The sequence below is a fragment of the Carcharodon carcharias genome, chromosome 13 (genome assembly GCF_017639515.1).
Source record: "Carcharodon carcharias isolate sCarCar2 chromosome 13, sCarCar2.pri, whole genome shotgun sequence".
NCBI lineage: Eukaryota > Metazoa > Chordata > Chondrichthyes > Lamniformes > Lamnidae > Carcharodon > Carcharodon carcharias.
In genome coordinates, this window is record NC_054479.1 from 55808700 (window position 1) to 55834577 (window position 25878).

At 42.8% G+C, this 25878-nt stretch overlaps 1 protein-coding gene across 3 annotated transcripts in view; it reads right to left on the bottom strand.

Annotated features, from left to right (window-relative positions):
* Positions 1-3694, bottom strand: part of zgc:63587 (uncharacterized protein LOC393431 homolog) — a 136711-nt gene extending 133017 nt beyond the window's left edge. For all 3 annotated transcript variants that reach the window (XM_041202578.1, XM_041202577.1, XM_041202579.1), the window contains exon 1: positions 3562-3694. The gene's annotated coding sequence lies outside the window, so the exon portion shown is untranslated. The remainder of the gene's footprint in view (positions 1-3561) is intronic.
* Between the last annotated feature and the right edge of the window lie 22184 nt (positions 3695-25878).

Here is a 25878-nt window from a genome sequence, read left to right on the forward strand (position 1 = left end):
AAAAATTATGGTTAATTTTTGTGCTACCTATAGCCTGTCCTTCCTCTTTATTGGCTGAATAATCAATGGAATATGTTTACGTACTGCCTATCAGGCTCTTCAAAACAGAGACAACAAAAGGGGTACTACAGTTGTAAGAATTCAACAAAAGCAATTTTGACACATCAAAATAAAAACAACTCAGGACTTCAAGCATGTTTCGTAATGGAGTGAAAGATCATAGGTTCATGTGTTCAGTTCCATAATGGGATGCAGATCACATCTGTACCAATGCATAGAGGAGCAATGGAAAAGAACAATCAGGAAAATTAGGCTAAACAAAAGGCACATCAGCATACACAAAAGCAAGAAAACTAAGAAATTGGGTTTAGCATCAAGATAGGCAATATTTTCAAAAGGGGAATGAACTTTATGGGGATGAGAACAGAGGAGTTATATTTTCAATAAAAAGTACTCCCCGTTTACATTATTAAAATAGAATAGATTTTTCATAAGGTTCTGGCTTAGATTTCATTCTCCGCCCCTCCCCCCTCTATATAACTACTCTAATCTCTTCTGAAATCCAGCAACCAAATGGATGGCATGGGTTGTGGGGACCCAAAAGTCATTTGGATGCCATTTACTGCATAGCATTTCTCTTTTTGTAAAAATCACATTACAAAGAACGCATGAAGCAAGTTCTTGATCATCAGTTCTCATATTCCGCTAGCAAGTTAGCCTAATGAAATTCAGATAGCAACTTGCAATTTAGTACTGACGATTAAGAACACCACCTTGTTCACTAGGTTAGGAATTAAAATTTTTCAAGAGGGATATTAATTTACTACAAGTTAGTGAAATGAAAATGAAATGAATTAGTTCCATATATCACATCTTTAGGTTAGATATAAAATTATGTTTCCCAACTGGGTCTTTTGCCCCCTTCCCAAAATCAAACTATAAGCCTCACAAATTTCTGAAACAACTTACCTTATCTGCAAATGCTAAGTGATACTAATGTAGGACAACAGAAATTCCTGCTTCCGCAAATTCCAGCCACACTCAACACATTGTCAAATCCACAAACTCAGCCTACCCTCATCTACCCAATCTCTGCCAACAGGGTTCAATGAACATAAAAGATTTAGGGAAATCAAAAAAAATGTAAAATATTATGCAAGATGACCTACTAATCATTTAAGTATCTATTGTAGACATCTGGATTCACCAAACTCAAATGGGCTACATTACCTAGTGATCCAACAAATAAACAGTATGATACTCCTCTGTACAAACCATAGCCAATGGTTTGTTGGCAATCCTCTATTGAGTTTGTTGACCTCAACCGGGGAACAGTGGGATCCAAATGCTGGCCGCAGTGCCCTGGGATTAAAGTGGAGAAAAATAGGCCAAGCAACCCACGACCAATCACTATCTAGAAATCCCATCTGGCAAGTTGGGCATTAATGTATGACATCCAGCATGGTGGAACAACATGCTGACACTTCATCAAGGCTCATCCATGAAGAATGGCCACTGGAGTAGAAAGGCCACAAATGGCATTAGAGAGCTAATTACAGAATCATAGCAACATTCACAGCCTTCATATGAGAATACTGGGAGCAAAACGCTACTGAAATCCGAAAATCTATCAAAGGGTTGCAACCCAATCAAAACAAGATTAAAAGATGTCATTAAACACTTAATACATTTCTGTCCAGCTTATTATCCCTTACTTTTTTTGCTTTGAAAATATCATGTTTGTATAAAACATTTATGCATAAAGCAAATCAAGCCCTAGCCAGACAAAAAAATGCAAATTTGATTATTTAACGTGGATTCTACATCTTTCATGAAGCAGCCTCAATTTTTAGTTCTTTTTCCTGATCAGGAGTTTCCACATCATACCCTCCATTTGATAGGAAGAGCTCACTGCAAAAAAATCACAGGCTCAAACCCATGGTCTATCAGAAGAAACTAAATAAAAAATGTAAATCAAGATCAAAGTCAAGTGCATAACTCATTGTGAGCCATTTAAATTTTAATGCTACCAGTCCTCTATTTTTAAGATATTTTGATCCTTACCCGATACAGCAGCACTGAAAATGCCAGATAAAATTTGACCATATGCTTCTATTAGCTTTTCTGTATTGCATGTTTTCTGAAAAGTCATTTATAGACAAGTTTACCTTGATACTGCCACATCTACTCAGATTTCCATAATATGTACACCCTTTGCTCACAATTCCTGATCTCTAGACATATGAACAAGTTGCATTCATATAGTACCTTTCACTTCATAAAATATCCCAAAGGCACCCTACAGGAGGGAGGTGAACACCAAGCAGGAAGTATAACAGAATTGCAGAAAGAGGTTAAAAGCATATTCAAAGAGTTTGAGGTTTCAACAGGCTTTCAAACAATGATAGATAATAGGAGACTAACATGGTTAAGACACTTGAGGAGAAAGTCCCAGATGCAGGGATGAATTAGCTGAACGTTTTACCTTTATTTGGAATGGGGAATGTACAATTAATTAGACTTGATGACAAGACAAACAGGATAGAACAAATCAATTAAGGTACTCAAACACAAATATGAGGATTCTGAAATCATTATGCTGAGAACACACTGGAAAATTTGTGTGAAGGTCAGGATACAGACTGCAGAACTCCAAGTTGGTTCAAGCTCACGTAGGATGGTGCTGAAAGATTACCATAAAAGGCTGTCAGTGGAGAAACTGTTCCTTTAAGTGCCAGATGTGTGGATGAGGACCATTCATGACTGAGATAGGAGAAATTGGTGGCTGTTGGTCTGGGGATGGAAGTAAACAATCTTTCTGCCTACTGGACCAGAACTGCACTTCAAAGGCCCTGTACTGATTATACAATCCTTTGGGCATCTAGGGGATATAAAAACTGGTGTATAAATGTAACTTGCTAGTTGAACAGCATGAAGCTTACTTGATGTTCACGCAGGGCACTTCAATTGTACAGGATTGGATTCAGTCTGAGCAAGCAGCTGATGAGACCATTAGAATCAGCACCAAAGGTGCACATTGCTGTAAACCAAATAGGACTATTTCAGGCTTGCTGATGTTGAGTTCCAGCATTTGATGCCCAACTAGCAGTCAGACAGCACAGTGACAATTGTGGTGACCCAGCTGTCATCCTTACGTTATGCAGATTATGCCACAAAGTATACAGACGGGGTATAAGCTGAAAGAAGGGGTGCTTCTGACTGCTTTGTGGTAGAGTGGAGTGGAACCAGGGAAGATAGTACTGTGGAGTGACAGCACAGAAGGGAGGTGATGAAGGATGGAGTTTATAGGAATTTATTTGTTAACACACTCGCTTACAATTTCTCTTTCGCAGTCCTCACTTTAAGCCTTCTTTCTTTCCCACATTCGTTCTTTCCTCCCTACCTCACTCACTTCCTCTCTCCCCCACCCATCCCTCCCACATTCCTCTCTCAGGCGGATAATTTTTTATTATCATGGAGCTTCCCACATAGCCTCCGGCTGCCCATGTCACAGCTGCATCGTAACCCCAGTCCTAGACGCCGATACTACACAATACTTACACAACAGCTGGGCCAGTACCTACGGCTCTGTCTAACTCGTTCCCTCAGACCGCACAAAACTCAATCGGTACCGCTCGCCTGATCCTTACAGAGACTCTGTCAGTATCCCGTCAGCCTCCGCGCCGGCAGCTCCTCCGTTATCCCAGTAGGCCCCGCGCCAGGATTCATCCAATATCCCAGCAGGCTCTGCAAAAAGAGGTTATTTAGGGGTGTTAGTTTTATATTCCAAGTTGTTTTTATTGTAAGGTGTACAGTTTTTAATCGGTACTGGTTGCAGTTTTGGTCCTGTATCTGAGGTGAATCATTTATTTACCTGTTTCCTTAAGTGAGAGAAAGCTTCCAACTGCAAGAGAGAGATCAATAGCCCTGTCCTGCTCAAAGGACCAGCATTAGTGATAGATGATACCTCTTATCTCTATAGTAGAATTCACCGCACCACCCCCCCCCCCCGAATTGTCCTGGAATTAAAGATTAATAACCTGGACACTACAAGTAATCCAGGATAAAAATCACAGAGCCATTCAAAAAATGTATTTATATTTTAATATTTGTTTATGTTAAATATATATGAAAAAATTGGTGGGGGCGTTAACAGGTTGTTTGCCTGGGTGCGTGTTGGTGTTGGGGGGTAATATGCTGAAATCTCCTGGACTATGTCCAATTAACTTTGCTGGACAACTGGTTTAACCATTCACCACCACATCAGACTAGACCACATAAAGCACTATCGTGTATAAAATTATGAGGGGTATGGATAGGGTGGATTGGGAGCAGCTGTTCCCCTTTGGGGACCCAAGTTCAAGGTGAGGGGCAGGAGGTTTAGGGGGAATGTGAGGAAAAACTTTTTTATCCAGAGGGTGGTGACAGTCTGGAATGCACTGCCTGGGAGGGTGGAGGAGGCAGGTTGCCTCACATCCTTTAAAAAGTACCTGGATGAGCACTTGGCATGTCATAACATTCAAGGCTATGGGCCAAGTGCTGGTAAATGGGATTAGGTAGGTAGGTCAGGTGTTTCTCGTGTCAGTGTAGACTCGATGGGCTGAAGGGCCTCTTCTGCACTCCCTGATTCTGTGTCCTGCTCTTGTCTGCCAAAGCTGCTCATTATTCCAGGATTATTCTGAAATACAAAGATAAACCCTGGCTTGTTTTCTCTACTGCCACCCATCTTCTGAATCTGCTGTCTCCTCCACCTGTGCCTCCAACAATAAGTGAGAGGATTTAATGGATTTCTTTGTTACTAAGGTTACAACCATCCGACTGGCTACCTCTGCCACTTTCCTCCTTTCCCCTAACCCACAAGGCCAAACTCCCTTTAAAGTGTCCCCCCACCCTGGTTCTGAGATTGCACCTTTCTCTAGTTTCTCTCCAGTCTCCCCTAATACTTTTCTGAACTAATTTTTCCATGAGACCCACCTCCTCCCTCTTTTCCCTCCCACTAAGCTGTTGATCACCCATTTCTCCTTTCTGTCTCTCATGTTAGCTGCCATTGTTAATAGATAACTTACCACAGGTACTTTTGCCCACTCCTGCAAATTTGCTATCATCACCCCATCCTCAAAAAAAGTCCTTGGTTTCCATGCTCTTGCAATGTACTGCCACATCTTCAGCCTCCCTATCCTTGCTAAACTTCATGATTGTTTTGTTACATCCTTAATCCATATCTATCTTTCTCAAAACTCTAATTCCGAATCCCTTCAAACAGGTTTCTGTCCTCCCACAGTACTCATATAGCTCCTATCAAAGTTACAAATGATAACATACAAACATATGAAGTAGGAGCAGGACTAGGCCACTTGGCCCCTCAAGCCTGCTCCACCATTCAATAAGATCATGGCTGTTCTCATTGTAACCTCAACTCCACATTCCCACCTACCCATGATAACCTTTTACTCCCTGGCTTCTCAAGAGTCTATCTACCTCTGCCTTAAAAATATTCAAAGACTGCTTCCATCACCTTCTGAGGAAAAGAGTTCCTAAGAGTCACAACCCTCTGAGAGAAAAAAAACTTCTCATCTCTGCCTTAAATGGGTGACCTCTTATTTTTAAATAGTGACCCCTAGTTCTAGATTCTCCCACAAGAGGAAATATCCTTTCCACATCCACCCTGTCAAGACCCCTCAGGATCTTATATGTTTTGAATCCTATGTGACTGTAACAAAAGTAAACTTTTGCTTCTCCACCATCATCATCCAGCTGGGTGAGACTGCAACAGCTAATTCCATTCTTATCTAATTGTGGACAGAGAATCACCTGCTGGCTTTTCTTCCCTCTGTCGCACCATTACCTTTGGTCTCCTCCAGGGCTCTGTCCTAACCCCAGCCACCCCCAGTCCCCCATTTCTCATCCACGTGCTACACTTTGATGACATCATCTAAGAGCACCACATCAGTTTCCACAAGAACACCGATGGCATTCAGCTCTACCTCACCGTCACCTCTCTGGACTCTTCCAGGGTCTCTAAGTTGTTAGACTGCTCCAGTACTGAATGAGCAGAAATTTTCTCCAACTAAACATTAGGAAGACTGAAGCCATTGACTTTGTTTCTTGCCACAAACACTATTTTGCAGTCACAGATTCCATCTCTCTCCCTGGCAATTATTCGAGGCTGAAATGGACTACTTGCAATTTTGGTGTCGTATTTGACCGCAAGACCACATTTCCACGCCATCACTAAGACCGCCCATTTCCAGCTTCATAACGTTGCACAACTCCGCCCCTACCTCAGCTCATCTGCTGCTGAAACCCTCTTCTACGTCTTTGTTACCTCTCAACTTGACAATTCCAATGCACTCCTGGTCAGCCACCTGCATTCTGTAAAGTTGAGGTCACCCAAATCTATGCTGTTTATGTCCCAACTTCCATCAAGTCCTGTTCAACCATCAGTCCCGTGCTTTTGCCCTACTTTGGCTCCTGGTTAAGCGATGCCTTGGTTTTAAAATTCTCATCCTTGTTTTCAATCCCTCACACCCATATCTCTGCAATCTCCTCCAGCCCCATAACCTTCTGAGATTTCTACGCACTAATTCTGTGCTTTTGAACATCCCCAGTTTTAATTAGTCCACCAGTGGTAGCCATGCCTTCAGTAGGGAGGCGGTGGCATAGTGGTATTGTCACTGACTAGTGTCCCAGAGACCCAGCCTAATGCTCTGGGGACCTGGGTTTAAATCCCACCATGGCAGATGGTGAAATTTGAATTCAGTAAATATTTGGATGATGATGAAACCATTGTTGTAAAACCCACCTGATTCACATCCTTTAGGGAAGGAAATCTACTGTCCTTACCTGGTCTGGCCTCTACATGTGACTCTTAAGTGCCTTCAGTTGGGCAATACATGCTGGATTAGCCAGTGATGCCCACATCCCATGAATGAATCAAAAAAAAGCTGCTAAACGCTAGAAGTTCGTCTCCAGACCTCTTTGCTCGTTAACACTTTGCTCTTTACCAAGTTTTTGTCATCTGCTCTAATATATCTTTATGTGACTCGGTGTCAAGTTTTCATCTATAATGTTCCTGTGAAGCCTCTTGGGACGTTTTATGTTAAAGGTGCCATATAAATACCAGTTGTTGTTGTGTTAGAGCAGTGATTCTCAAACTTTTTTATCCATGTATCACTTACACGGTTTACTAAACCCTATGGACCACCCATTGGTCCTATGCCATGCTCTTTAGTTGCCACTGCAAAAATACTCAACAGTATTCCTGGAATAATAGTCCTGACAGCACTGTGGGTGTCTCTACATCACATGGACTGCAGTATTCAAGAAGGCAGTACACCACCACCTTCTCAAGGGCAACTAGGGATAGGCAATAAATGCTGGCCCAGCCTGCAAAGCCCACATCCCGTGAATGAATAAAGAAAAAAGAATGAATGGGGAAAATGGCACTGCTTTTGATAAGACATGAATAAGCTAATGTGTGATTCCAAGCTGGACAGCTTCAATCTCATGTTGGGCTCCATGTCCAGCTAGTTCCTCTTCTTTGTTTCCAGCCCCACATGTGTTGAAAATCGGATTTCACAGTTGCAAGTTGTAACAGTAACAGAAATCTTGCTTATAAAACTATTTTGTTGCTTGCACTTATGATGACTTGTGTTGTCCACTTGGGAGCTGGTCCAGTTGTGTGATGCCCACGAGTGGTGGGGATGAGGGTTGTGGCCTGTTCTCTTCAATGGCCTTGGCACATCAGTTTTCTTGCATTTTGGAGCAGCTCGCAGACCACACTTTGAGAACCACTGCATTAGCGGCGTACAGGGCATCATGCTATTTGAGCTGCATTATTCAGTTACAACCATAAATGTCTTGTGTATGCCAGCAGATCTCCTGTGGTGTTGCACACAGAGAGTCAAGACCAGAGTTAATCTTCAGGTTAGTGGATCAGGAACCAACTCTGTCCCAGTTTTAAAGTGATACATTCTGTTCTTTTTTTTTAATGTCACACGTTTTAAAAAATCAATATTTATAGTTAAGTAGCAAAACCTATCAGGAATTTGCAAATTTTAGATAGATGGCTAGATCATAGGCATACCTGTGCAATACAGGCTGAGGATCTAGGAGATGCAATACTGAGTATCACTACACCACCACTGGACATTACAGCATGACCAGCTGACACTATTTATTTATTTATTTAATATGTGCATAGTCACAGGGCCAAGCAATAGACTTGTCAGTGTCTAGATGGAGCTCTTTAAGCCTGCCTTCAAGTTTAGTCTGCAGAAATTTCTCAACAATGTGAGCCATTGTTTAGACGGCACCACCACTGCAGCCTGGATCGTCTTGGTGATCCCATTGATATTGGGTGGCTGCACAGAGGTCTTGGCCATTCAGGAAACAGGTTAAAAAGGTCCTTTGTTGTTGTAGAAGTGCCAGGTGGACAAGCAGTAGGATCTACCCTGAGAGACTGGTTTAGGGTGAATATTTTCCCCTATCAACCCTCCTACCATAGACCCTCAGCTGTTACTCCTCGGTATGGTGGGTTCAGCCATATGGGGTGGCATGAGGGAATGCACACTGCTGGTGGGTTGAGGAGGTCCTTGACTAAGGGCAGGCTTGCTTTAGAGTAGACCTTCTCCAGTAGCTTGCCTGTTGCAATTACCTTCCTGACGTGTGGGGTTGGGGTGGAAGGGGGTAAGTTACTCAGGACTGGGAGCCAGGAGAGATGGGGTGGTCAAAGAGTACCAGTGGTGATGCACATTGTTGAGTTGAGTTGCTCATCAAAAATTTTGGCGTGGGCAAATTGTTACCATACTGAGCTGCAGTATTCTGCAGTTGAGTATGTAATGACAGAGCAGAGGCCCTTAGGGTCTAGGTTGTGATCCCCATGAGGTACCGGACAGTTTGCTGAGGAGGTTATTGTGGGTCTTAAATTTTTTTGCAGTCTTGATGAAGTGCTGTGTGTACCTGAGGTGACGCACAAGGGTGACGCCTGGATAAGCAGAGTGGCGATTGTGCTGTAGTCTCTGATCATCCACGGTGATGTTCAGTTCGCTCTTAGCGTTGGCATTGTGCAGGTGGAGCTGTGATAGAGACCATTCTACTGGTGTTCGGTTTGGGGCACCAAATCTTGCAATGGTTGGCCAGCTTTGAAATAACTCATCTGCCTTCCATTCACAACTTCCAGCACTGGGTTGGGGGTAGGTCATTGATGTACAAATTGAACAGGGTTGGGGCTAAGACAGACACCAGGGGTAGCCTACTCATCTGATTCCTCCAGGCGCTAGTTTTGTCATCCATATGCACCCTGAACCTGAAGTAGCAGTTCAATGGCATCAGTAGCCCAGGGAGGAAGAACTATTGATACTTTGATGAATAAGCCAATGCGCCTGACTGTATTGTACGCTGCAGTGAAGTCAAGGAAAGTTACCCCTGTTTTAAGATTCCTTTGAAAGCCATTTTCAATGAAAATGTTTAATGCGAGGACATTATCACATATTTCTTCCTTGTCAAAAGCCTGCTTGGTCCGCACTCATGATGTTCTCTGCTTCTGGCTTGATCCACTGTAGGATTAGGCACTCTAATACCATGAAGCATACTAAAAGCAGGGATATTGACCAGCAGTTTGATTTTTGGATTTTTGCTTGGATTTGGGACTGGTGACTTTAGAATGCATCAGCATTTTGATAGGCTTCCCTCACATATGACCTTGTAAAGAATTGGGCCATGAGACAAGGTCTTTTAGGAGCTTCCCCTGGCAAATTAATTATAAACAAAAGTAAAAATACCTGGAAAAACTCAGCAGGTCTGACAACATCTGCAGAGAGGAACACAGTTAATGTTTCGAGTCCATATGACTCTTCAACAGAACTAAGGAAAAATAGAAAAGAGGTGAAATATAAGCTGGTTTAAGGGGGGGGGGGGGGGGCGGTGGGACAGGTAGAGCTGGATAGAGGGCCAGTGATAGGTGGAGATAGCCTTCGGTCTGTCTGCAAGCATGACCCAGACCTCCCTGTCGCTCGTCATTTCAACACTCCACCCTGCTCTCATGCCCACATGTACGTCCTTGGCCTGCTGCATTGTTTCAGTGAAGCTCAACGCAAACTGGAGGAACAGCACCTCATCTTCTGACTAGGCACTTTACAGCCTTCCGGACTGAATATTGAGTTCAACAATATTAGATCATGAACTCTCTCCTCCATCCCCACCCCCTTTCCGATCCCGCTTTTTTCCAATAATTTATATAGATTTTTCTTTTCCCACGTATTTCCATTATTTTTAAATGTATTTCCATCCATTGTTTTATCTCTATCTTTTAGCCTATTTCGATCCCTTCCCCCCACCCCACCCCCACTAGGGCTATCTGTACTTTGCTCGTCCTGCTTTCTAACCTTAATGTCACCTATTAGCACATTCTTTAGATAATATCACCACCTTCAACACCTCTTTGTCCTTTTGTCTATGACATCTTTTGGCTATCTCCACCTATCACTGGCCTTCTATCCAGCTCTACCTGCCCCACCCCCTTAAACCAGCTTATACTTCACCTCTTTTCTATTTTTCCTTAGTTCTGTTGAAGAGTCATACGGACTCAAAACGTTAACTGTTTTCCTCACCGCAGATGCTGTTAGACTTGCCTAGTTTTTCCAGATATTTTTATTTTTGTTTTGGATTTCCAGCATCTGCAGTTTTCTGCTTTTAAATTAATTATAAACTTGGGCATAAGAATTTATCATGGAAAAAGTTGAAATAAAATTGGAGCAAAAACATGACAACAGCAAGTGTGTAGGTCTAAGATTTTTAATATCAATAAGTAAGAGCATTCCAATACCTAAAAGTAAAGGGAACAAAGATTTGTAAAATAAAGTCATTTAGCAGATAGCGATTGACACGTGGCATTTCTCTTATTTTGAGAATATCTCTCTCAGCTATTGGAATTTCCTGTGAATTATGGTTTTGATGAGAAACCAGATTGTCATTTTCCCAGCAGCTCTTGAAACTAATATTCTCATTGGAATTTTGTTATCATTTTAAACATGCATTTAAAAATGTATTATGCACAGCCAGAGGTTCAACTATTACGTTGTGTCTGGCAAGTTACAAGATAGAACCTGAGCATATGCAACCTATGATGCTACCATTACAAACCAGGAGGGCCAGGCTCAATCCTTGGTATGAATATTTTATTTATCCCAGATGAGGAGGCAGATAGGACCATTATTGGCTGGTGATCTGGAGGTGCTTTGGACAGTAAATGTAGCCTTGACAACCAAAGCTTGGGTGGAAAATAAGAATTAGCACACATTTCCCTTGATCACCATCCATTGGTCCCTGCAAGAATTTTTTAAAAATTCATTCATGGGATGTGCTGTCTAGGCCAGCATTTATTGCCCATCCCTAATTACCCTTAAGAAGGTGGTGTTGAGCTGCCTTCTTGAACCGCTGCAGTCCATGTGGCGTAGGTACACCCACAGTGCTGTTAGGGAAGGAGTTCCAGCATTTTGACCCAGCGACAGTAAAGGAATGGCGATTGGTTGGTGTCAGGTTGGAGGGGAAATGGAGGTGGTGGTGTTCCCGTGCATCTGCTGCCCTTGTCTTTCTAGATGCTAGCGATCACAGGTTTGGAAGGTGCTGTCAAAGGAGCCTTGGGGAGTTGCTGCAGTGCATCTTGTAGATACACCCACCAGTGCTGTTAGGGAGGGAGTTCCAGGATTTTGGCCCAACAACAGTGAAGGAACGGCTATTTATTTCAAAGTCAGGGTGGTGAGTGACTCGGAGGGGAACTTCCATGTGGTTATGTTCCCATGTGAGTGCTACCCTTGTCCTTCTAGATGATAGTGGTCATGGGTTTGGATGCTGCCTCGGTGAATTCCTGCTTCTTGTAGATGATACACACTGCTGCAACTGTGCATTGGTGGTGGAGGGAGTGAATGTTTGTGGATGGGGTGCCAATCAAGCGGGCTGCTTTGTCCTGGATGGTGTCAAGCTTCTTGAGTGTTGCTGGAGCTGCACTCATCCAGGCATGTGGAGACTATTCCATCACAGTCCTGCCTAGATGGTGGACAAGCTTTGAGGAATCAGGAGGTGAGTTACTTGGCAGAGGATTCCTAGCCCCTGACCTGCTCTTGTAACCAGAGCATTTATATGGCTAGTCCAGTTCAGTTTCTGGTAAATGGTAACCCCCATGATTTTGATAGTGGGGTTTCAGTGATGTTAATGCCGTTGGATGTCAAGAGGAAATGGGTAGATTCTCTCTTGTTGGAGATAGTCATTGTCTGGCACTTGTGTGGTACTTGCCACTTGCCAGTCCAAGCCTGGATAATGTCCAGGTCTTGCTGCATTTGGACATGGACTGCTTCAGTATCTGAGGAGTCACGAATGGTGCTGAACATTGTGCAACCATCAGCGAACATCCCCACTTCTAACCTTATGATGAAAGGAAGGTCATTGATGAAGCAGTTGAAGATGGTTGGGCCAAGGACAGTACTCTGAGGAACTCCTGCAGTGATGTCCTGGAATTGAGATGATTGACCTCCAACAACCACAACCATCTTGCTTTGTGCTAGTTATGACTCCAACCAGAGAAGAGTTTTCCCCCTGATTCCCATTGACTCCAGTTTTGCTAGGGCTCCTTGATGCCACACTCAGACAAAAGCTGCTTTGATGTCAAGAGCAGTCACTCTCAAATGTGTGGACCATTGTCTTAACTGTTATGCCCCATCTTTTCCCCTCGCTTCCTCCCCAGCACCAAACCAAAGAACCCACCATCAATTACTGCCTAGCTTTGTGCATGAAGATTGGCACTTGGACAAGATCATGGCAAATGTGCAGCAATTCACAAACTGTATGCCAGCACGAGTCAATGCTTGCAAGTGGGATGAGGGCGGATGCACCATTTTAAAGACGTTGCATTACAGCAGTGCATTTTTGGTTTGTGGCAGCCAATGCAGAACCCAGTTCCAAAGAGGAGAGTATAGGGAAGAAAAGATAGAAAAAAAAGGAGGGAGGGAAAACATTAAAAGCAGAAGATTTCCAGAAAAGGGTTTGAGCAGTAGGAAAACAAGAATCAAGAAAGAAAAAACGTGGAATGAAAGTAAGTTATAATTCTATGCCTTAGTAAGGAAACAACACAGAGATAAGAAGCTCCAGGAAAATAACAAACTGAAGAAGAGATTAAGAAAAAGAAACAGTGTCACAAGTAACTTGTTTTCCAACTTCACTATGAATGTGCATTCCCCTTGCAGATTCTAGCTCCTTATTTTTACTATTTCAAATTGTAACGTTTCTAGCAGCATCCATCGAACAACCCACCCCTTGCCGTCACCCACTTACTTTTCCCCTCCAGTTGCCATCGACATCAAAGTTGCTGCTGTCTGTTAGGGAAATCTTTTAAGAGACCATGAACTTTCAAAAGAAAACTGGGGGAACATAATGGAATTTCATCATTGCTGAGAAGCAAGATAAACAATTTTTTCAACAATGAAACTGGAATAATCCACATAATCTGAGACAGTTTACATCTCATTGTATTTTAATAAAGACACATCATCTACTTGACTCATTCTTTCCCAGGTGGAATTCCTTAGCTCCTCAATTTTCCTTTCCCCTGTTATCAACTGATTTTCAATACACAAACTTGGTTTCATCCAGTAACTGCTTTGTGATTATGTCAACTTTCATTTATCTTATGCCTTTAACATAGTAGAAGCTCCAAAGCGTATCACAGGAGACAAAAACTGGCATGGATCCTTAAGAGGAGATATTTGGATAGGTGACTAACAGTACATGCAAAGACATAGGTTTTAAATAGCATGTTAAGTTAAGGGAGAGATGTCGAGAGGGAAAGAGGTTTGTGGAAGAAATTCCAGAACTGAGGGCACAACTGTAAGCATGGCCTTTTGAGGTGGGACAAAAGAAGTGGGTGATGCATAAGAGACCAGAGTCGGATTGTCAGAGCTGGGTTGTCAGAGGGTGGTAAGGCTGGAAGAGATTGCAGTGATGGAAAAGGGTGAGATCATGGGAGATAAGAATTATAAAATTGAGGTGCTGGTGAACTGGGAGTCAACATAAGTCAGCACGCACAGGGGTGATGGTATTTGCTGTGAGTTAGGACATGGGCAGCAGAGTTTTTTGAGTATCTCAAATTTATACAGGGTGTAAGATAGGAGCCCAGCATGGAGAACATTGGAATAGTCAAGTCTGGAGGTAACAAAAACATAGATGAGGATTTCTGCAGCAGATGGGCAGAGGCAGGGATGGAGACAGGCAATATTTCAGAGGTGGAAGTAGGTGGTCTTTGGGATGGAGAGAGCTTGGGATTTAAATCTGAGCTGTGAGTCAAGTATGATGCCAAGGGTTTGAAGAGTCTAGTTCAGTCTCAGGCAGTAGCATGGGTTGGGGATGGAGTCTGTGGTTAGAATAGTTTCGGTCTTCCCAGTCTTTAATAGTGCAATGACTTGATGGAGCAGACAGGTTTCAACAAGAAACAGCTAAACTTTGTTACAGAGAGCTTTTCAGGTGCTACACACTCGATCAGGACTCTTGTCAGGAAGTCCCACCCTCCAGGCACTCATATCCACCTCCATTATTAGTGGTTTCTCATTAAATTGGATTGTCACAGTAATAGTTTGGTTTTCACAGCGGTTACCTTATACAGGGAATAAACATCAGGGTTGGCAGCTTGAGCCTCTGCTGTATTCTTTAATTCAATCATGTTGGTTTGCTGCTTTGCAGACTGCTTCAGCTTTGCCCGGCATTACCTTACCATGTGACCTTTGTTATGGCAGTAATGACATTCTGCTTCCTTGAATTTACAGGTGTCCGCTCCATGGTCACCTCCACATCTGTAACAACTTAATCTTGAAGTCACGCTGGAACATTTCTACTAGGCTTTTTCATGTTTCTCACAGCAGACATTGCATCTTGCTTCAATGCTGTGTGTTTGGTTTTCACACCATGGTCAGCGGTAGGTTCCTATGCTGTATGAAGTACAGTGCCATGTTCTATGCATTGCAATGCCTGCAAGTCTCTCGCAGCACTTTCCATGTTGAGGGAGATTTCTAGGGCACACTTAAAGTTGATGTCTAACTTAGCGAGTAAATGGCACTGTCCTTAACTCCATAAACTATCCAGTCCCGCGGCTTATCATTTAATGTGTCCCAAAGTTGCAGTGTTCTGTTAACTGCTTGAGGTTCGCTGCATAGATTATGATGGACTCTCCCGGGCCCTAACTCAGGAATTAAATTTTAAATGCTGCATTATTACGGATGGCTTCGGCTGGAAGTGTGTTTTCACAAGGTCCACTAATTCACAGTAGGACTTAGAATTGGGTGCACCCGGGGCCATCAGGTTGCAAATGAGGCAGTATGTTTTACTGCCACATACAGTCAAGAGGATGGCTTTCTGCTTTTGCTCCGCGATAATTTCATCTGTTATGAAATAAAATCCGAGGCGCTCTACATACAGGCTCCAGTCTTCCGTAGTTGCATCATATGGATCAATTCTGCCAAAGAGTGCCATGGCTGGTGAGTAGTCTTTTTTCTTTCCTTAAAATTCAATGTACTTACAGTAACAGAGTAACAACTTTACTCGTTGCCAAGTGTACTGACTCAATGGGGCGGACAGGTTTCAACAAGAAACAGCTAAACTTTATTACAGGGAGCCTTTCAGGTGCTACACACTTGATCAGGACTCTTGTCAGGAAGCCCTGCCCCCCAGATTGCCAGTGCTTAGGGCTCACTGGTTGGAGCCTTAACAGAACATCACGTGACCCCTGATAGACAGCAGAAGGGTCTATACTCTCAGTTACCACAAATAGGAATACACTTCTAGTATCCATTACTCAATGGCAGACAGGCTGTCTGAAAATAAAGGCAGTGGAGGGCTTGAGAGAGATAGTGGTGATTTAAAATTGGGTGCCATCAGTGAACATGTAGAGCCTGACCTGTCCTCAGATGATGTTGCTAAGGGGCAGCATATAGATGAAAAATAGGAGAAGTCAAGGATAGATCCGTGGCGGACACCAGAGCTAATAGTGTGGTTTGGGGATAGGAGTAATTGCAAAAAGTTTTCTGGTTACAACAGGATAAGTAAGGATGGAGTGAGGCAAGAACAGTCCCATCCAGCTGGACATGGGAAAAGCAGTGGTGGAAAAGGGTGATATGCCAAACATATCAAAGACTGCAGACAGGTGAAGAAGCATGGGGAGAGATAGTGCACCAGTGTCATGGAGGATGCCATTTGTGACTTTGATTCGAGCCTTTTTGATACTGTGGCAGATGTGGAAACCAGAATGAAGGATTCAAACTGAATTGTCGGAAAAAATGGGTGTGGGTTTGGGAGGAGATTACCCATTTAAGGACTTTGGGGATGAAGTGGCAGTTTTCAAGGACAGAGGAGTCAAGATTGGGCTTTTTGCAGATGAACAGGAGAAAGAGCTGAATGGGGCACAGCCAGAGTGGGTATTGGTAATTTGGTGCAAAGCAGGAATTCGGTGCATAGGGGACGAGGTGCTCTTTGCATTTTTTCCTTGCTATCCAACTTCTTAAATCTTCAGAGCCTGCTGCAGCAGTAGAGGCTACAAGGGAAAGGAATCACTGGGAAGTAGTGGGTAAGGTATTTACTACTTTAATCGCTTATAGTTTAAGGTCTTTTTGTGGTTTACAGTTTGTATATTCTACAGTAACGAGGATCAGGAAAGAAGGGGCCCTAGAGTAATTGACTTAAAAGGTTTAATTTAAAGAGATAAGTCTGGGCAGGAGTGCTCAAAGCCGTGGTGTGCTCCTCGTGCTCCATGTGGGAAGCTGGGGACATTTCCAGTGCCCAGGACCAGCATGTGTGCAGGAAGTGTGTCCAGCTGCAGCTCCTGGAAGCTCAGGTTTCAGAGCTGGAACAGCGGCTGGGGACACTGTGGAGCATCCGCGAGCCTGAGAGCATCGTGGATAGCACATTTAGAGAGGTGGTCACACCGAAGATAAAGGAACTTGAGGAAGGAAGGGAATAGGTGACCACCAGGCAGTCCAAGAGAAACAGGCAGGTAGATCAGGAGTCTCCTGGGGTCCCACTCGCAAATCGGTATTCCATTTTGGAGGCTGATGAGGGCGCTGGTTCCTCCAGGGAGTGCAGACAGAGCCAAGCTTCTAGCACCACAAGCAGCCTGTCCATACAGGAAGGGAGGAAGAGCAATAGTAATAGGGGATTCTATAGTCAGGGTAACAGATAGGCGCTACTGTGGCCATCAACATGACTCCAGGATGGTATGTTGCCTCACTGGTCCCAGGGTCCACGATGTCACTGAACGGCTGCAGGGCATCCTGAAGGGGGAGGGTGATAAGGCAGAGGTCATGGTACATGTTGGTACTAATGACATAGGTAGAAAGAGGGATGAGGTCTTGCATCAAGAATTCAGGGAGTTAGGCAGTAGACTAAAAAGCAAGACTTCTCAGGTTGTAATCTCTGGATTACTCCCAGTGTCACATGCTAGCGAGCTCAGAAATAGGAGAATAGCGCAGATGAACATGTGGCTTAAGAGTTGATGCAGGAGGGAGGGTTTTAGATACCTGAATCACTGGGACCATTTCTGGGGAAGGTGGGTCCTGTACAAGCGGGATGGTCTACATCTGAACCAGAGCAGGACTAACATCCTTGCAGGCGGGTTTGCTAGTGCTGTTGGGAGGAGTTTAAACTAATTCGGCAGGGGACACAGAATGTTAGCAGAATAGGGACACATCATAATACAGTAAAACAATCAAGTCAGAGGGAGTACAGCTGCATTAAGCTTCAAGGGAGTAAGGCAAGGCTGGATGGCCTCTACTTTGATGCCAGGAATATTACAGGTAAAACGGATGAGTTAAGGGTGAGGATTGACACGTGGAATTGTGATATAGTAGCCATCACTGAGACGTGGTTGAGGGAAGGGCATGATTGGCAGCTCAACATTCCGGGATATGGAAACTTCAGGCAAGACAAGGGAGGGGGTAAAAGAGGAGGAGGCATTATTAGTTAAGGAGTCAGTTACTGCAGTAAGGAGAGATGATATCTTGGAGGGGGCATCGAATGAAGCTTTGTGGGTAGAGTTTAGGAATAAAAAAGGGGCAGCCTACATTGTTAGGTGATAATTATAGACCCCCCAGAGTCAGCGGGAAATTGAGGAGCAAATATGTGCACAATTTGCGGAGGTGTGTAAAAACAATAACAATAGGGTAATTATATTAGGTGATTTCAATTTTCCCAACATTAATTGGGATAGACATAGTGTTAAGAGCTTGGATGAAGTGGATTTTTTGAAATGTGTACAGGAGAACTTTTTAGGTCAATATGTAGATGGTCCAACAAAGGACAGTGCATTGCTGGACCTAATTCTGGGGAATGAAGCCAGACAGATGGCTGAGGTGGTGGTGGGCTAGCATTTTAGCGATAACAACCACAACATGGTACAGTTTAAGTTTGTTATGGATAAAGAAATCGACATGTTGCAAAAAATGTTTTGGATTGGGGGAGAGTGGATTTCAGTAAAATAAGGCAGAATCTGTCCAAGGTAGACTGGGAACAGTTACTTGTGGGGAAATCTACAGAGGAACAGTGGGGGGTGTTCAAAAAGGAAATGGGGAGGGTACAGGCTCAACATGTTCCCTCTAGAGTGATAGGAAGGAGTAACAAGCCCAGTGAACCATGGATGACCAGGGATATTCAGGTTACGATGAATAGGAAAAGAGAGACTTTTAGCAGGTACAAGGGAAGCAAATCAGCAGAGGCATTATTGGAGTACAGAAAGTGCAGGGTGGAGCTTAAGAAAGCAATTAGGAGAGCAAAGAGGGGATATAAGAAAGCTCTGGCTGGTAAAAGTAGGAAAAATCCCAAGATATTCTATAAGTATATCAATAGGAAGAGGATAACCAGGGAAAGAGTAGGACCCATAATGGACCAAGGGGGCAATCTTTGGGTGGAGCCAGAAGACATCACTGGAGTGTTGAATGAATACTTCACATCCACCTTCACCCAAGAGAGTGAGGATGAAGGTATCGAACTCGCGGAGTGGGACTGCGAGGTTCTTAAGCAAATTGATGTAGGGAGTGACAAGGTATTGGAGGTGTTGGCAGGCTTAAAAGCGGACAAATCTCCAGGTCCAGATGATTTGTGTCCCAGACTGCTGAGGGAGGCAAGGGAGGAGATCACAGGGGCTCTGACCCAAATTTTTAATTCCTGTCTGGCCACGGGGGACATGCCAGAGGACTGGAGAACTGCTAATGTGGTTATGCTATTTAAGAAGGGTTGTAGAGAGAAGCCAGGGAACTACAGGCCCGTGAGTCTCACATCAGTGGTAGGGAAACTATTGGAGAAAGTTCTGAAGGAGAGAATCTATCTCCACTTGGAGTGGCAAGGTTTGATCAGGGATAGTCGCATGGCTTTGTCAGAGGGAGGTCATGCCTAACAGATTTGATTGAATTTTTTGAGGAGGTGACCAGGTGTGTAGATGAGGGTAGTGTAGTTGTAGTTTATATGGATTTCAGCAAAGCCTTTGACAAGGTCCCACATGGAAGACTTATAAAGAAGGCAAATGTACATGGGATGCAGGGTAATTTGATAAGGTGGATTCAAAATTGGCTTAGTTGTAGGAGGCAGAGGGTGATGACAGAAGGATGCTTTAGTGACTGGAAGCCCGTGTCCAGTGGCGTACCACAGGGATCTGTGCTGGGTCCCCTCTTATTTGTCATTTATATAAATGACATAGATGACTATGTGGGGGTTAGGATTAGTAAGTTTGTGGATGACACAAAGATTGGCCAGGTGGTTAACAGTGAGGTTGAGTGTCTTGGGATACAGGAAGATATAGATGCGATGGTCAAATGGGCAGATAATTGGCAGATGGAATTTAACCCTGAAAAGTGTGGGGTGATACACTTTGGAAGGAGTAATTTGACAAGGAAATATTCAATGAACGGCATGACACTAGGAAGTTCTGAGGAACAAAGGGACCTTGGCGTGTGCGTCCGTAGATCTCTGAAGGCAGAGGGGCATGTTAGTGGGGTGGTGAAAAAGGCATATGGGACACTTGCCTTTATCAATCGAGGCATAGATTACAAAAGTAGGGAGGTCATATTGGAGTTGTATAGAACCTTGGTGAGGCTACAGCTGGAATACTGTGTGCAATTCTGGTCACCACATTATAGGAAGGATGTGATTGCACTGGATGGGGTGCAGAGGAGATTCACCAGGATGTTGCCTGGGATGAAACATTTAAGTTATGAAGAGAGGTTGGATAAACTTGGGTTGTTTTCATTGGAGTAGAGAAGACTGAGGGGTGACCTGATCGAGGTGTACAAGATTATGAGGGTCATGGACAGGGTGGATAGGGAGCAGCTGTTCCCCTTAGCTGAGGGGTCAGTCACAAGGGGACATAAGTTCAAGGGGAGGGGCAGGAGGTTTAGTGGTGATGTGAGGAAAATTTTTTACCCAGAGGGTGGTGACGGTCTGGAAAGCACTGCCTGGGAGGGTGGTGGAGGCGGGTTGCCTCACATCTTTTAAAAAGTATCATCACATTCAAGGATATGGGCCAAGTGCTGGTAAATGGGATTAGGTAGGTAGGTCAGGTGTTTCTCATGTGTTGGTGCAGACTTGATGGGCCGAATGGCCTCTTCTGCACTGTGATTCTATGATTCAGGTGGTAACAGATTTTGAAAGGCAGGATCTTCTTTCCTACTTCCTTTTTGGTTTCTATCATTTTTTTTCTCATCCACTTCTAGTTGAGTCCTTGTTGGGGCATTGTCTGTAGATACTGGACATCTTCCAGTTACTCCTTAAGTGAGTATTATTTAGTGATTAACAGGCTATATTACCTGGAGCATTGCAGCCAGTTTCAAACTTGTCCTCGCCAGCTTATCTACATGCTTTTCCAACTTTGTGGTCTTGTGATTGCATCCAATAACCTTGAAATTCTGCAGGCCTTCTCCAATCTGCCTTAATTGTGGTCACAGTTCATTGGCAATCACTGGCAAATCAGTGTAGCAGCCATTTGTCAGGGTTTCTGCCAATCTCCTGCCAAAGCTGTGGGAGAATATCTGGAACTCCTTGCAGAATGTCTAGACCTTTAACTCTGTATGATTTATCACAACTAGCTCAGGGATTCTGAAGCCAATTCTAGTGTCACCCCAACACCCTTTCTAGGTCAGCTAACTCAGCATAAACAAGGAACTAAAGAGGGACCACCCCTGGACTTTCTGCTCAGCTACTTGATGTACAAATTTGCTGAACCATCAAGGGAACCTCCCTTTTTGCACTGACCTTCACTCTTCACCCAGACTTCTTGGAAAAAACTGGTAAGAAAATAAAATGCTTCTGTCTATGATTAGCCGATTCAGAGATATAATTCAAAGAATGCAATCCTTACCACACCCTAATCTTGCTTCGTTGCCAGGATTAACTGTTGCCTTATACTTCATGTTTGTTCAAAGTTAATTTGAATCACTGTATCTTTGAAAAGTGTATGTGGAATTAAACAGGACATCCCCAATAGCTTAACTGGTAAACCATTGTGGAAATTCAGACCGGAAAGTGTCTTCGCTTAACTAGTCCCAAGCTGTCGCAGTATTAGAATGCTTCAGCTAGTGGCATACTGGTTATGTTACTGAACTAGTAATTCAGAGACCTGGATAATAATTCATATGACATGAATTCAAAGCTCAATGGCAGTTTAAGAATTTGAATTCTGTTGGAAAAATATCTGGAATAAAGTGAAGCTTTCGGATTGTCCTAAAAACTCAACATCATCACTAATACCATTTTTAGGGAAGGAAACCTGCTGTCCCATGTGCAATTCCAGTCCCACTCCAACTCTTAGCTGCCCTCTGAAGTGGTCTAGCAACACACTCACTGGTATCAAACTCCACTTGAAGCAGTTCAAGGTGGTGGCCCACTACCTTTTTGTGCTTCGCAATCAAAGCTGGTAACATATTTATTCTCAGGCAAAAGAACAATACAAAGATGTTGTTTCAAAATAATGACGTTTTACTGAAAGAAAGCTTTTCATCTTCCACTCATCAGGACACTTCGTAAGAATACCAATTTAAGGCAAAAACAACAATTTATAGTGTATAAAAAGAGAGTGCTGATTGGTTGGCAAGTGGACTTTGATTGTTAGAGACATTGCCATGGAGAATGCACCAATTGATGGTGGCTGACAGTTAACTGCCAAGCATTGTTTGAAATTTAAACCAAGCAGCTTGACCCTGATTGGTCAAGGCATTGCCCAGGGTCAAGCTGCCTGATTTAAATTTCAAACAATACTTGGCAGTTAACTATCAGTCACCATCAATTAATGCATTTTCCTGGCAACATCTCTACCAGTCAGAGTCCATTTGCCAAACAATCAGCACTCTCTTCTCATACAGTATTAATTGTTGGTTTCCCCTTATATTGGCATTCATGTGAAGTGTCCTGATGAGTGCAAGATGAAAAGCTTTGACATGTCTATATTTTCAGCATTACTCAAGTTCTGCACTACCAAATGACTATAACAATTAAGCTTTACTAGCTCCATATATAATAGAAAATTATAGATCATTACTCTGCTAAAACTAAGCAATTTTCAGAGGTAGTGATTCTTTTTTTTTGTCTTTTCCAATAATTGTGGGAGTTTCCTATCTCAATATAACACTCTTCCTAAATCCAAACAGATTGCCATCTCTTTAAAGGTTCAGATCAAACACACTGATTTGTAAAGGATGGGCAAACAAATTCATCTAAAATAGTTACCAGGGTTTCATGCATTTAAATTATATTCAAAAATCTGCCAATTAGATACATATGTAAACAAATTACACAGCATGCTTGTATTTGAATTGAATGACTTTCCTCTTATATCAAACAAACTGCCCCACAATCAACTAAGTAATGTCTGCAATATGCTAATTACACAGGGACATGATTTCAGTGACTGATGCAGATTTTCAACCATTTTTGTTATGTAATAAAATTAATTCAGTACCAAGCTAGATAGTACATTAAACACTTTATAAAATGCTGCAACAATAAAAGGCTCTAGTGTATTCTATCGATATGTGAATGGAAGACAGATGAGATAGCAGGGTGACCCAAATTTTTGCCAGGGATAGATTTTGGGAGGGTATTCTACAGAGTAGATACCCTTGGGTATCTGAAAGCTCCACTACCACTGGTGGTGCAAAATGATGAAAATGCCATGATATAGTGGTGAAGATTTTATTTTTGAGGCATGGAGAAACAATAAGTAAGAATGAGGTGATGGATAAACAGGGTTTATTGTGGGGGAAAGATATGTGCAGTATGCCGAATGTAAAATTCTGCCCCAATGTCTACAAATGATATCACCGAGGAATAGCATGTGGTCAAGGAAAAGAAGTGGAGTCAAGCATAGAAGCTTAGAGGCGATAGAGGTGACAATACGAAGAATAATAGAAGAAGCCATTTCTGGAGGTGCCCTGGCTACATTCAGATAGGTAAAAGTAAGACCATGCAATGTATATTCGTGGGCTTGTGCAATAGGGAGATATTAATGGAAAATAGCATGGTCAAACACTTTGGAAAGATCAAGGAGGAGGACTGTAGAAAACAATTTACTGCAGGAAAAAGCCAGGTCAACAATAGGAAGCATGTTAAGTAATGTCATGAATAAAGTGTAGTGTCTTTGCAATGTGGTGGACTTATCAAATAGGAAAATCTGTCTGTTTAATCTTGATGAGAAAGGTTAAAGGTTGTATTAATAATCAGTCCAATGATACAACCAATATCTGTTTCTATTTCATAATTGCATATAATATATAGTTCTGTAGCCCTCCCTACACAAAACATTTCAGCACACATAACAAGGTAAAAAGGTGAACACCAAATGGGGAAAAAAAACAACATAACTTTAGCTAAGCCAAAATTATCGATTGGAGAAACAGCAATCTAGAATGATAAAATTTTACTTATACAGCACCATATAACCAGCGTGTCTGATTTTGTTGAGGTTGTTTGAGGAAATAACTTATGTTGGAATGCTTGGAGAATTTACTACAGAATCTATAATGTTCACCTGAACCAACTGAACAGGCAGAAAGGGCACTCATTTAATGCCCATCAGTCTAAGGTTGCCACCTTCAACAGTGCAGAATTCCCTTAATACTGCAGTGGAGTGTCAGCCTAGGTTATGTGCTCAAGCCTGGGAATGGGGCTTGAATCAGAACCTCCTCACTCAAACAAAACTGCCATCAACTGAACCAAAGCTGACATGGCCTATTAGTTTAACAGAAATATCAACCTTGCTGCTAGAATTAGTTATGATTTAGGGATCCACATAACACTCTTAACTTCTGTTCACAGCTAAAAAGTAGTTTCCTTAAGCAGATCAAGTCTGCTGAGGAAATAAACGTTGCCCTTTATACAGGTTATGAATCAGATAAGAGTGCCACAGAACTAACAGTTACCCTTTCATTATGGTGTGACAAACCAGAAACCAAATCAAGTACCCTTTATGTTCTCCTGTCCATCCTGAAAGTCAGTAAGTACCATGATGCTGAACCATTATGTCTAGGCTAAAATTGACTTCAAATTTTTTGCAGTAACAATAGCAGCTTGCATTTATATAGCACTTTGAATGTAGAAAAACACTTTGATGTACCTCCAAGTTGTGTGTTCAATAAAAAATGGATGCTGAGCAAAAGAAGGGGTGACCAAAACTTCCTCACAGGTGGGCTTTAAGCAGACTCTTGAAAGAGGAGAAGCAGGTGGTGAAAAAGAGGGCTTTGGGAAGGAATGGTGGTGCAATACTTATGCGGAAGCAAAATAAAATATAGTATTAATCCAGAATTGGAAAAATTCTCACCAACCTGCCTTCCTTTCCACATTTCACCTGATGGGTCAAACAAAAGAAAATAAACAAGATTTGGCACAATGGCTTTTGATGGGTTTTGGACAGACTGAAACAAAAGTGGGCTGTTTACACAAAATTGTACTCTATTATTTCATTAATATAACTCCAAGTACAAGTATTGGTAGCTCAACTTGTGGTAGAATAAAATTGCATGTAAATCAAATGCAATGGATGAAAGAATGGTGATCTATTTCCAAATCAGAACATTGTATGACTTGGAAGGGAATTTGTAAGTCTTGGTGGAGATTGAACAAGAGCAAGAGTCAGAGCAGAGATTTAAAAACTGCTGGTGCTGAGAGCAAGAGCGGAGCAGAGTGGGATCAGTCTGTCCTGGAAGCGAAGTGATGTCACAGGACAAGGAGTCACGTGGTGTGAGTTTTCTGGTAAGCTTCTAAATTAATCAACTGTAAAGTAAGGCGTGACATTAGTCATCTCAATTTCTCTGCTCAGTTCTGTGGAAGGGTCATGAGGACTCGAAACGTCAACTCTTTTCTTCTCTGCCGATGCTGCCAGACCTGCTGAGTTTTTCCAGGTAATTTTGTTTTTGTTTTGGATTTCCAGCATCCGCAGTTTTTTGTTTTTATCTTTTGTTTTTATAAAGTAAGGCTGGATTGATTAATTATTACAGATAATAAAAACTGAAGCTAGTTTTATAATTTATCATTAAATTGAGTCAGAGCTGGCTCAGCCAAGTTCATCAAATTGATAACAGCTATATACCCATTGAAATTCTGACCCAGTGGGTCCCAACTAGCTAGACATCCATACCTCCGCAACAAGGACATCTGCAAACACTGACACAGACAACTGAGAGACAGTTACCAATGGCCGTAACCCCGGGAGGCTGACGATCTGGAGGGGCATTGGAAGGAGTGAGCAAAAATGGAAGGCTGAGCTGGCCTAGAGAAAAATGGAGGCCAGTGATTTCTGCACCTTCTCAACCTATTGCCTTCATCAGCAGCAAATGTGGCAGAGATTGCCCTGCCAGAGTGGGGCTC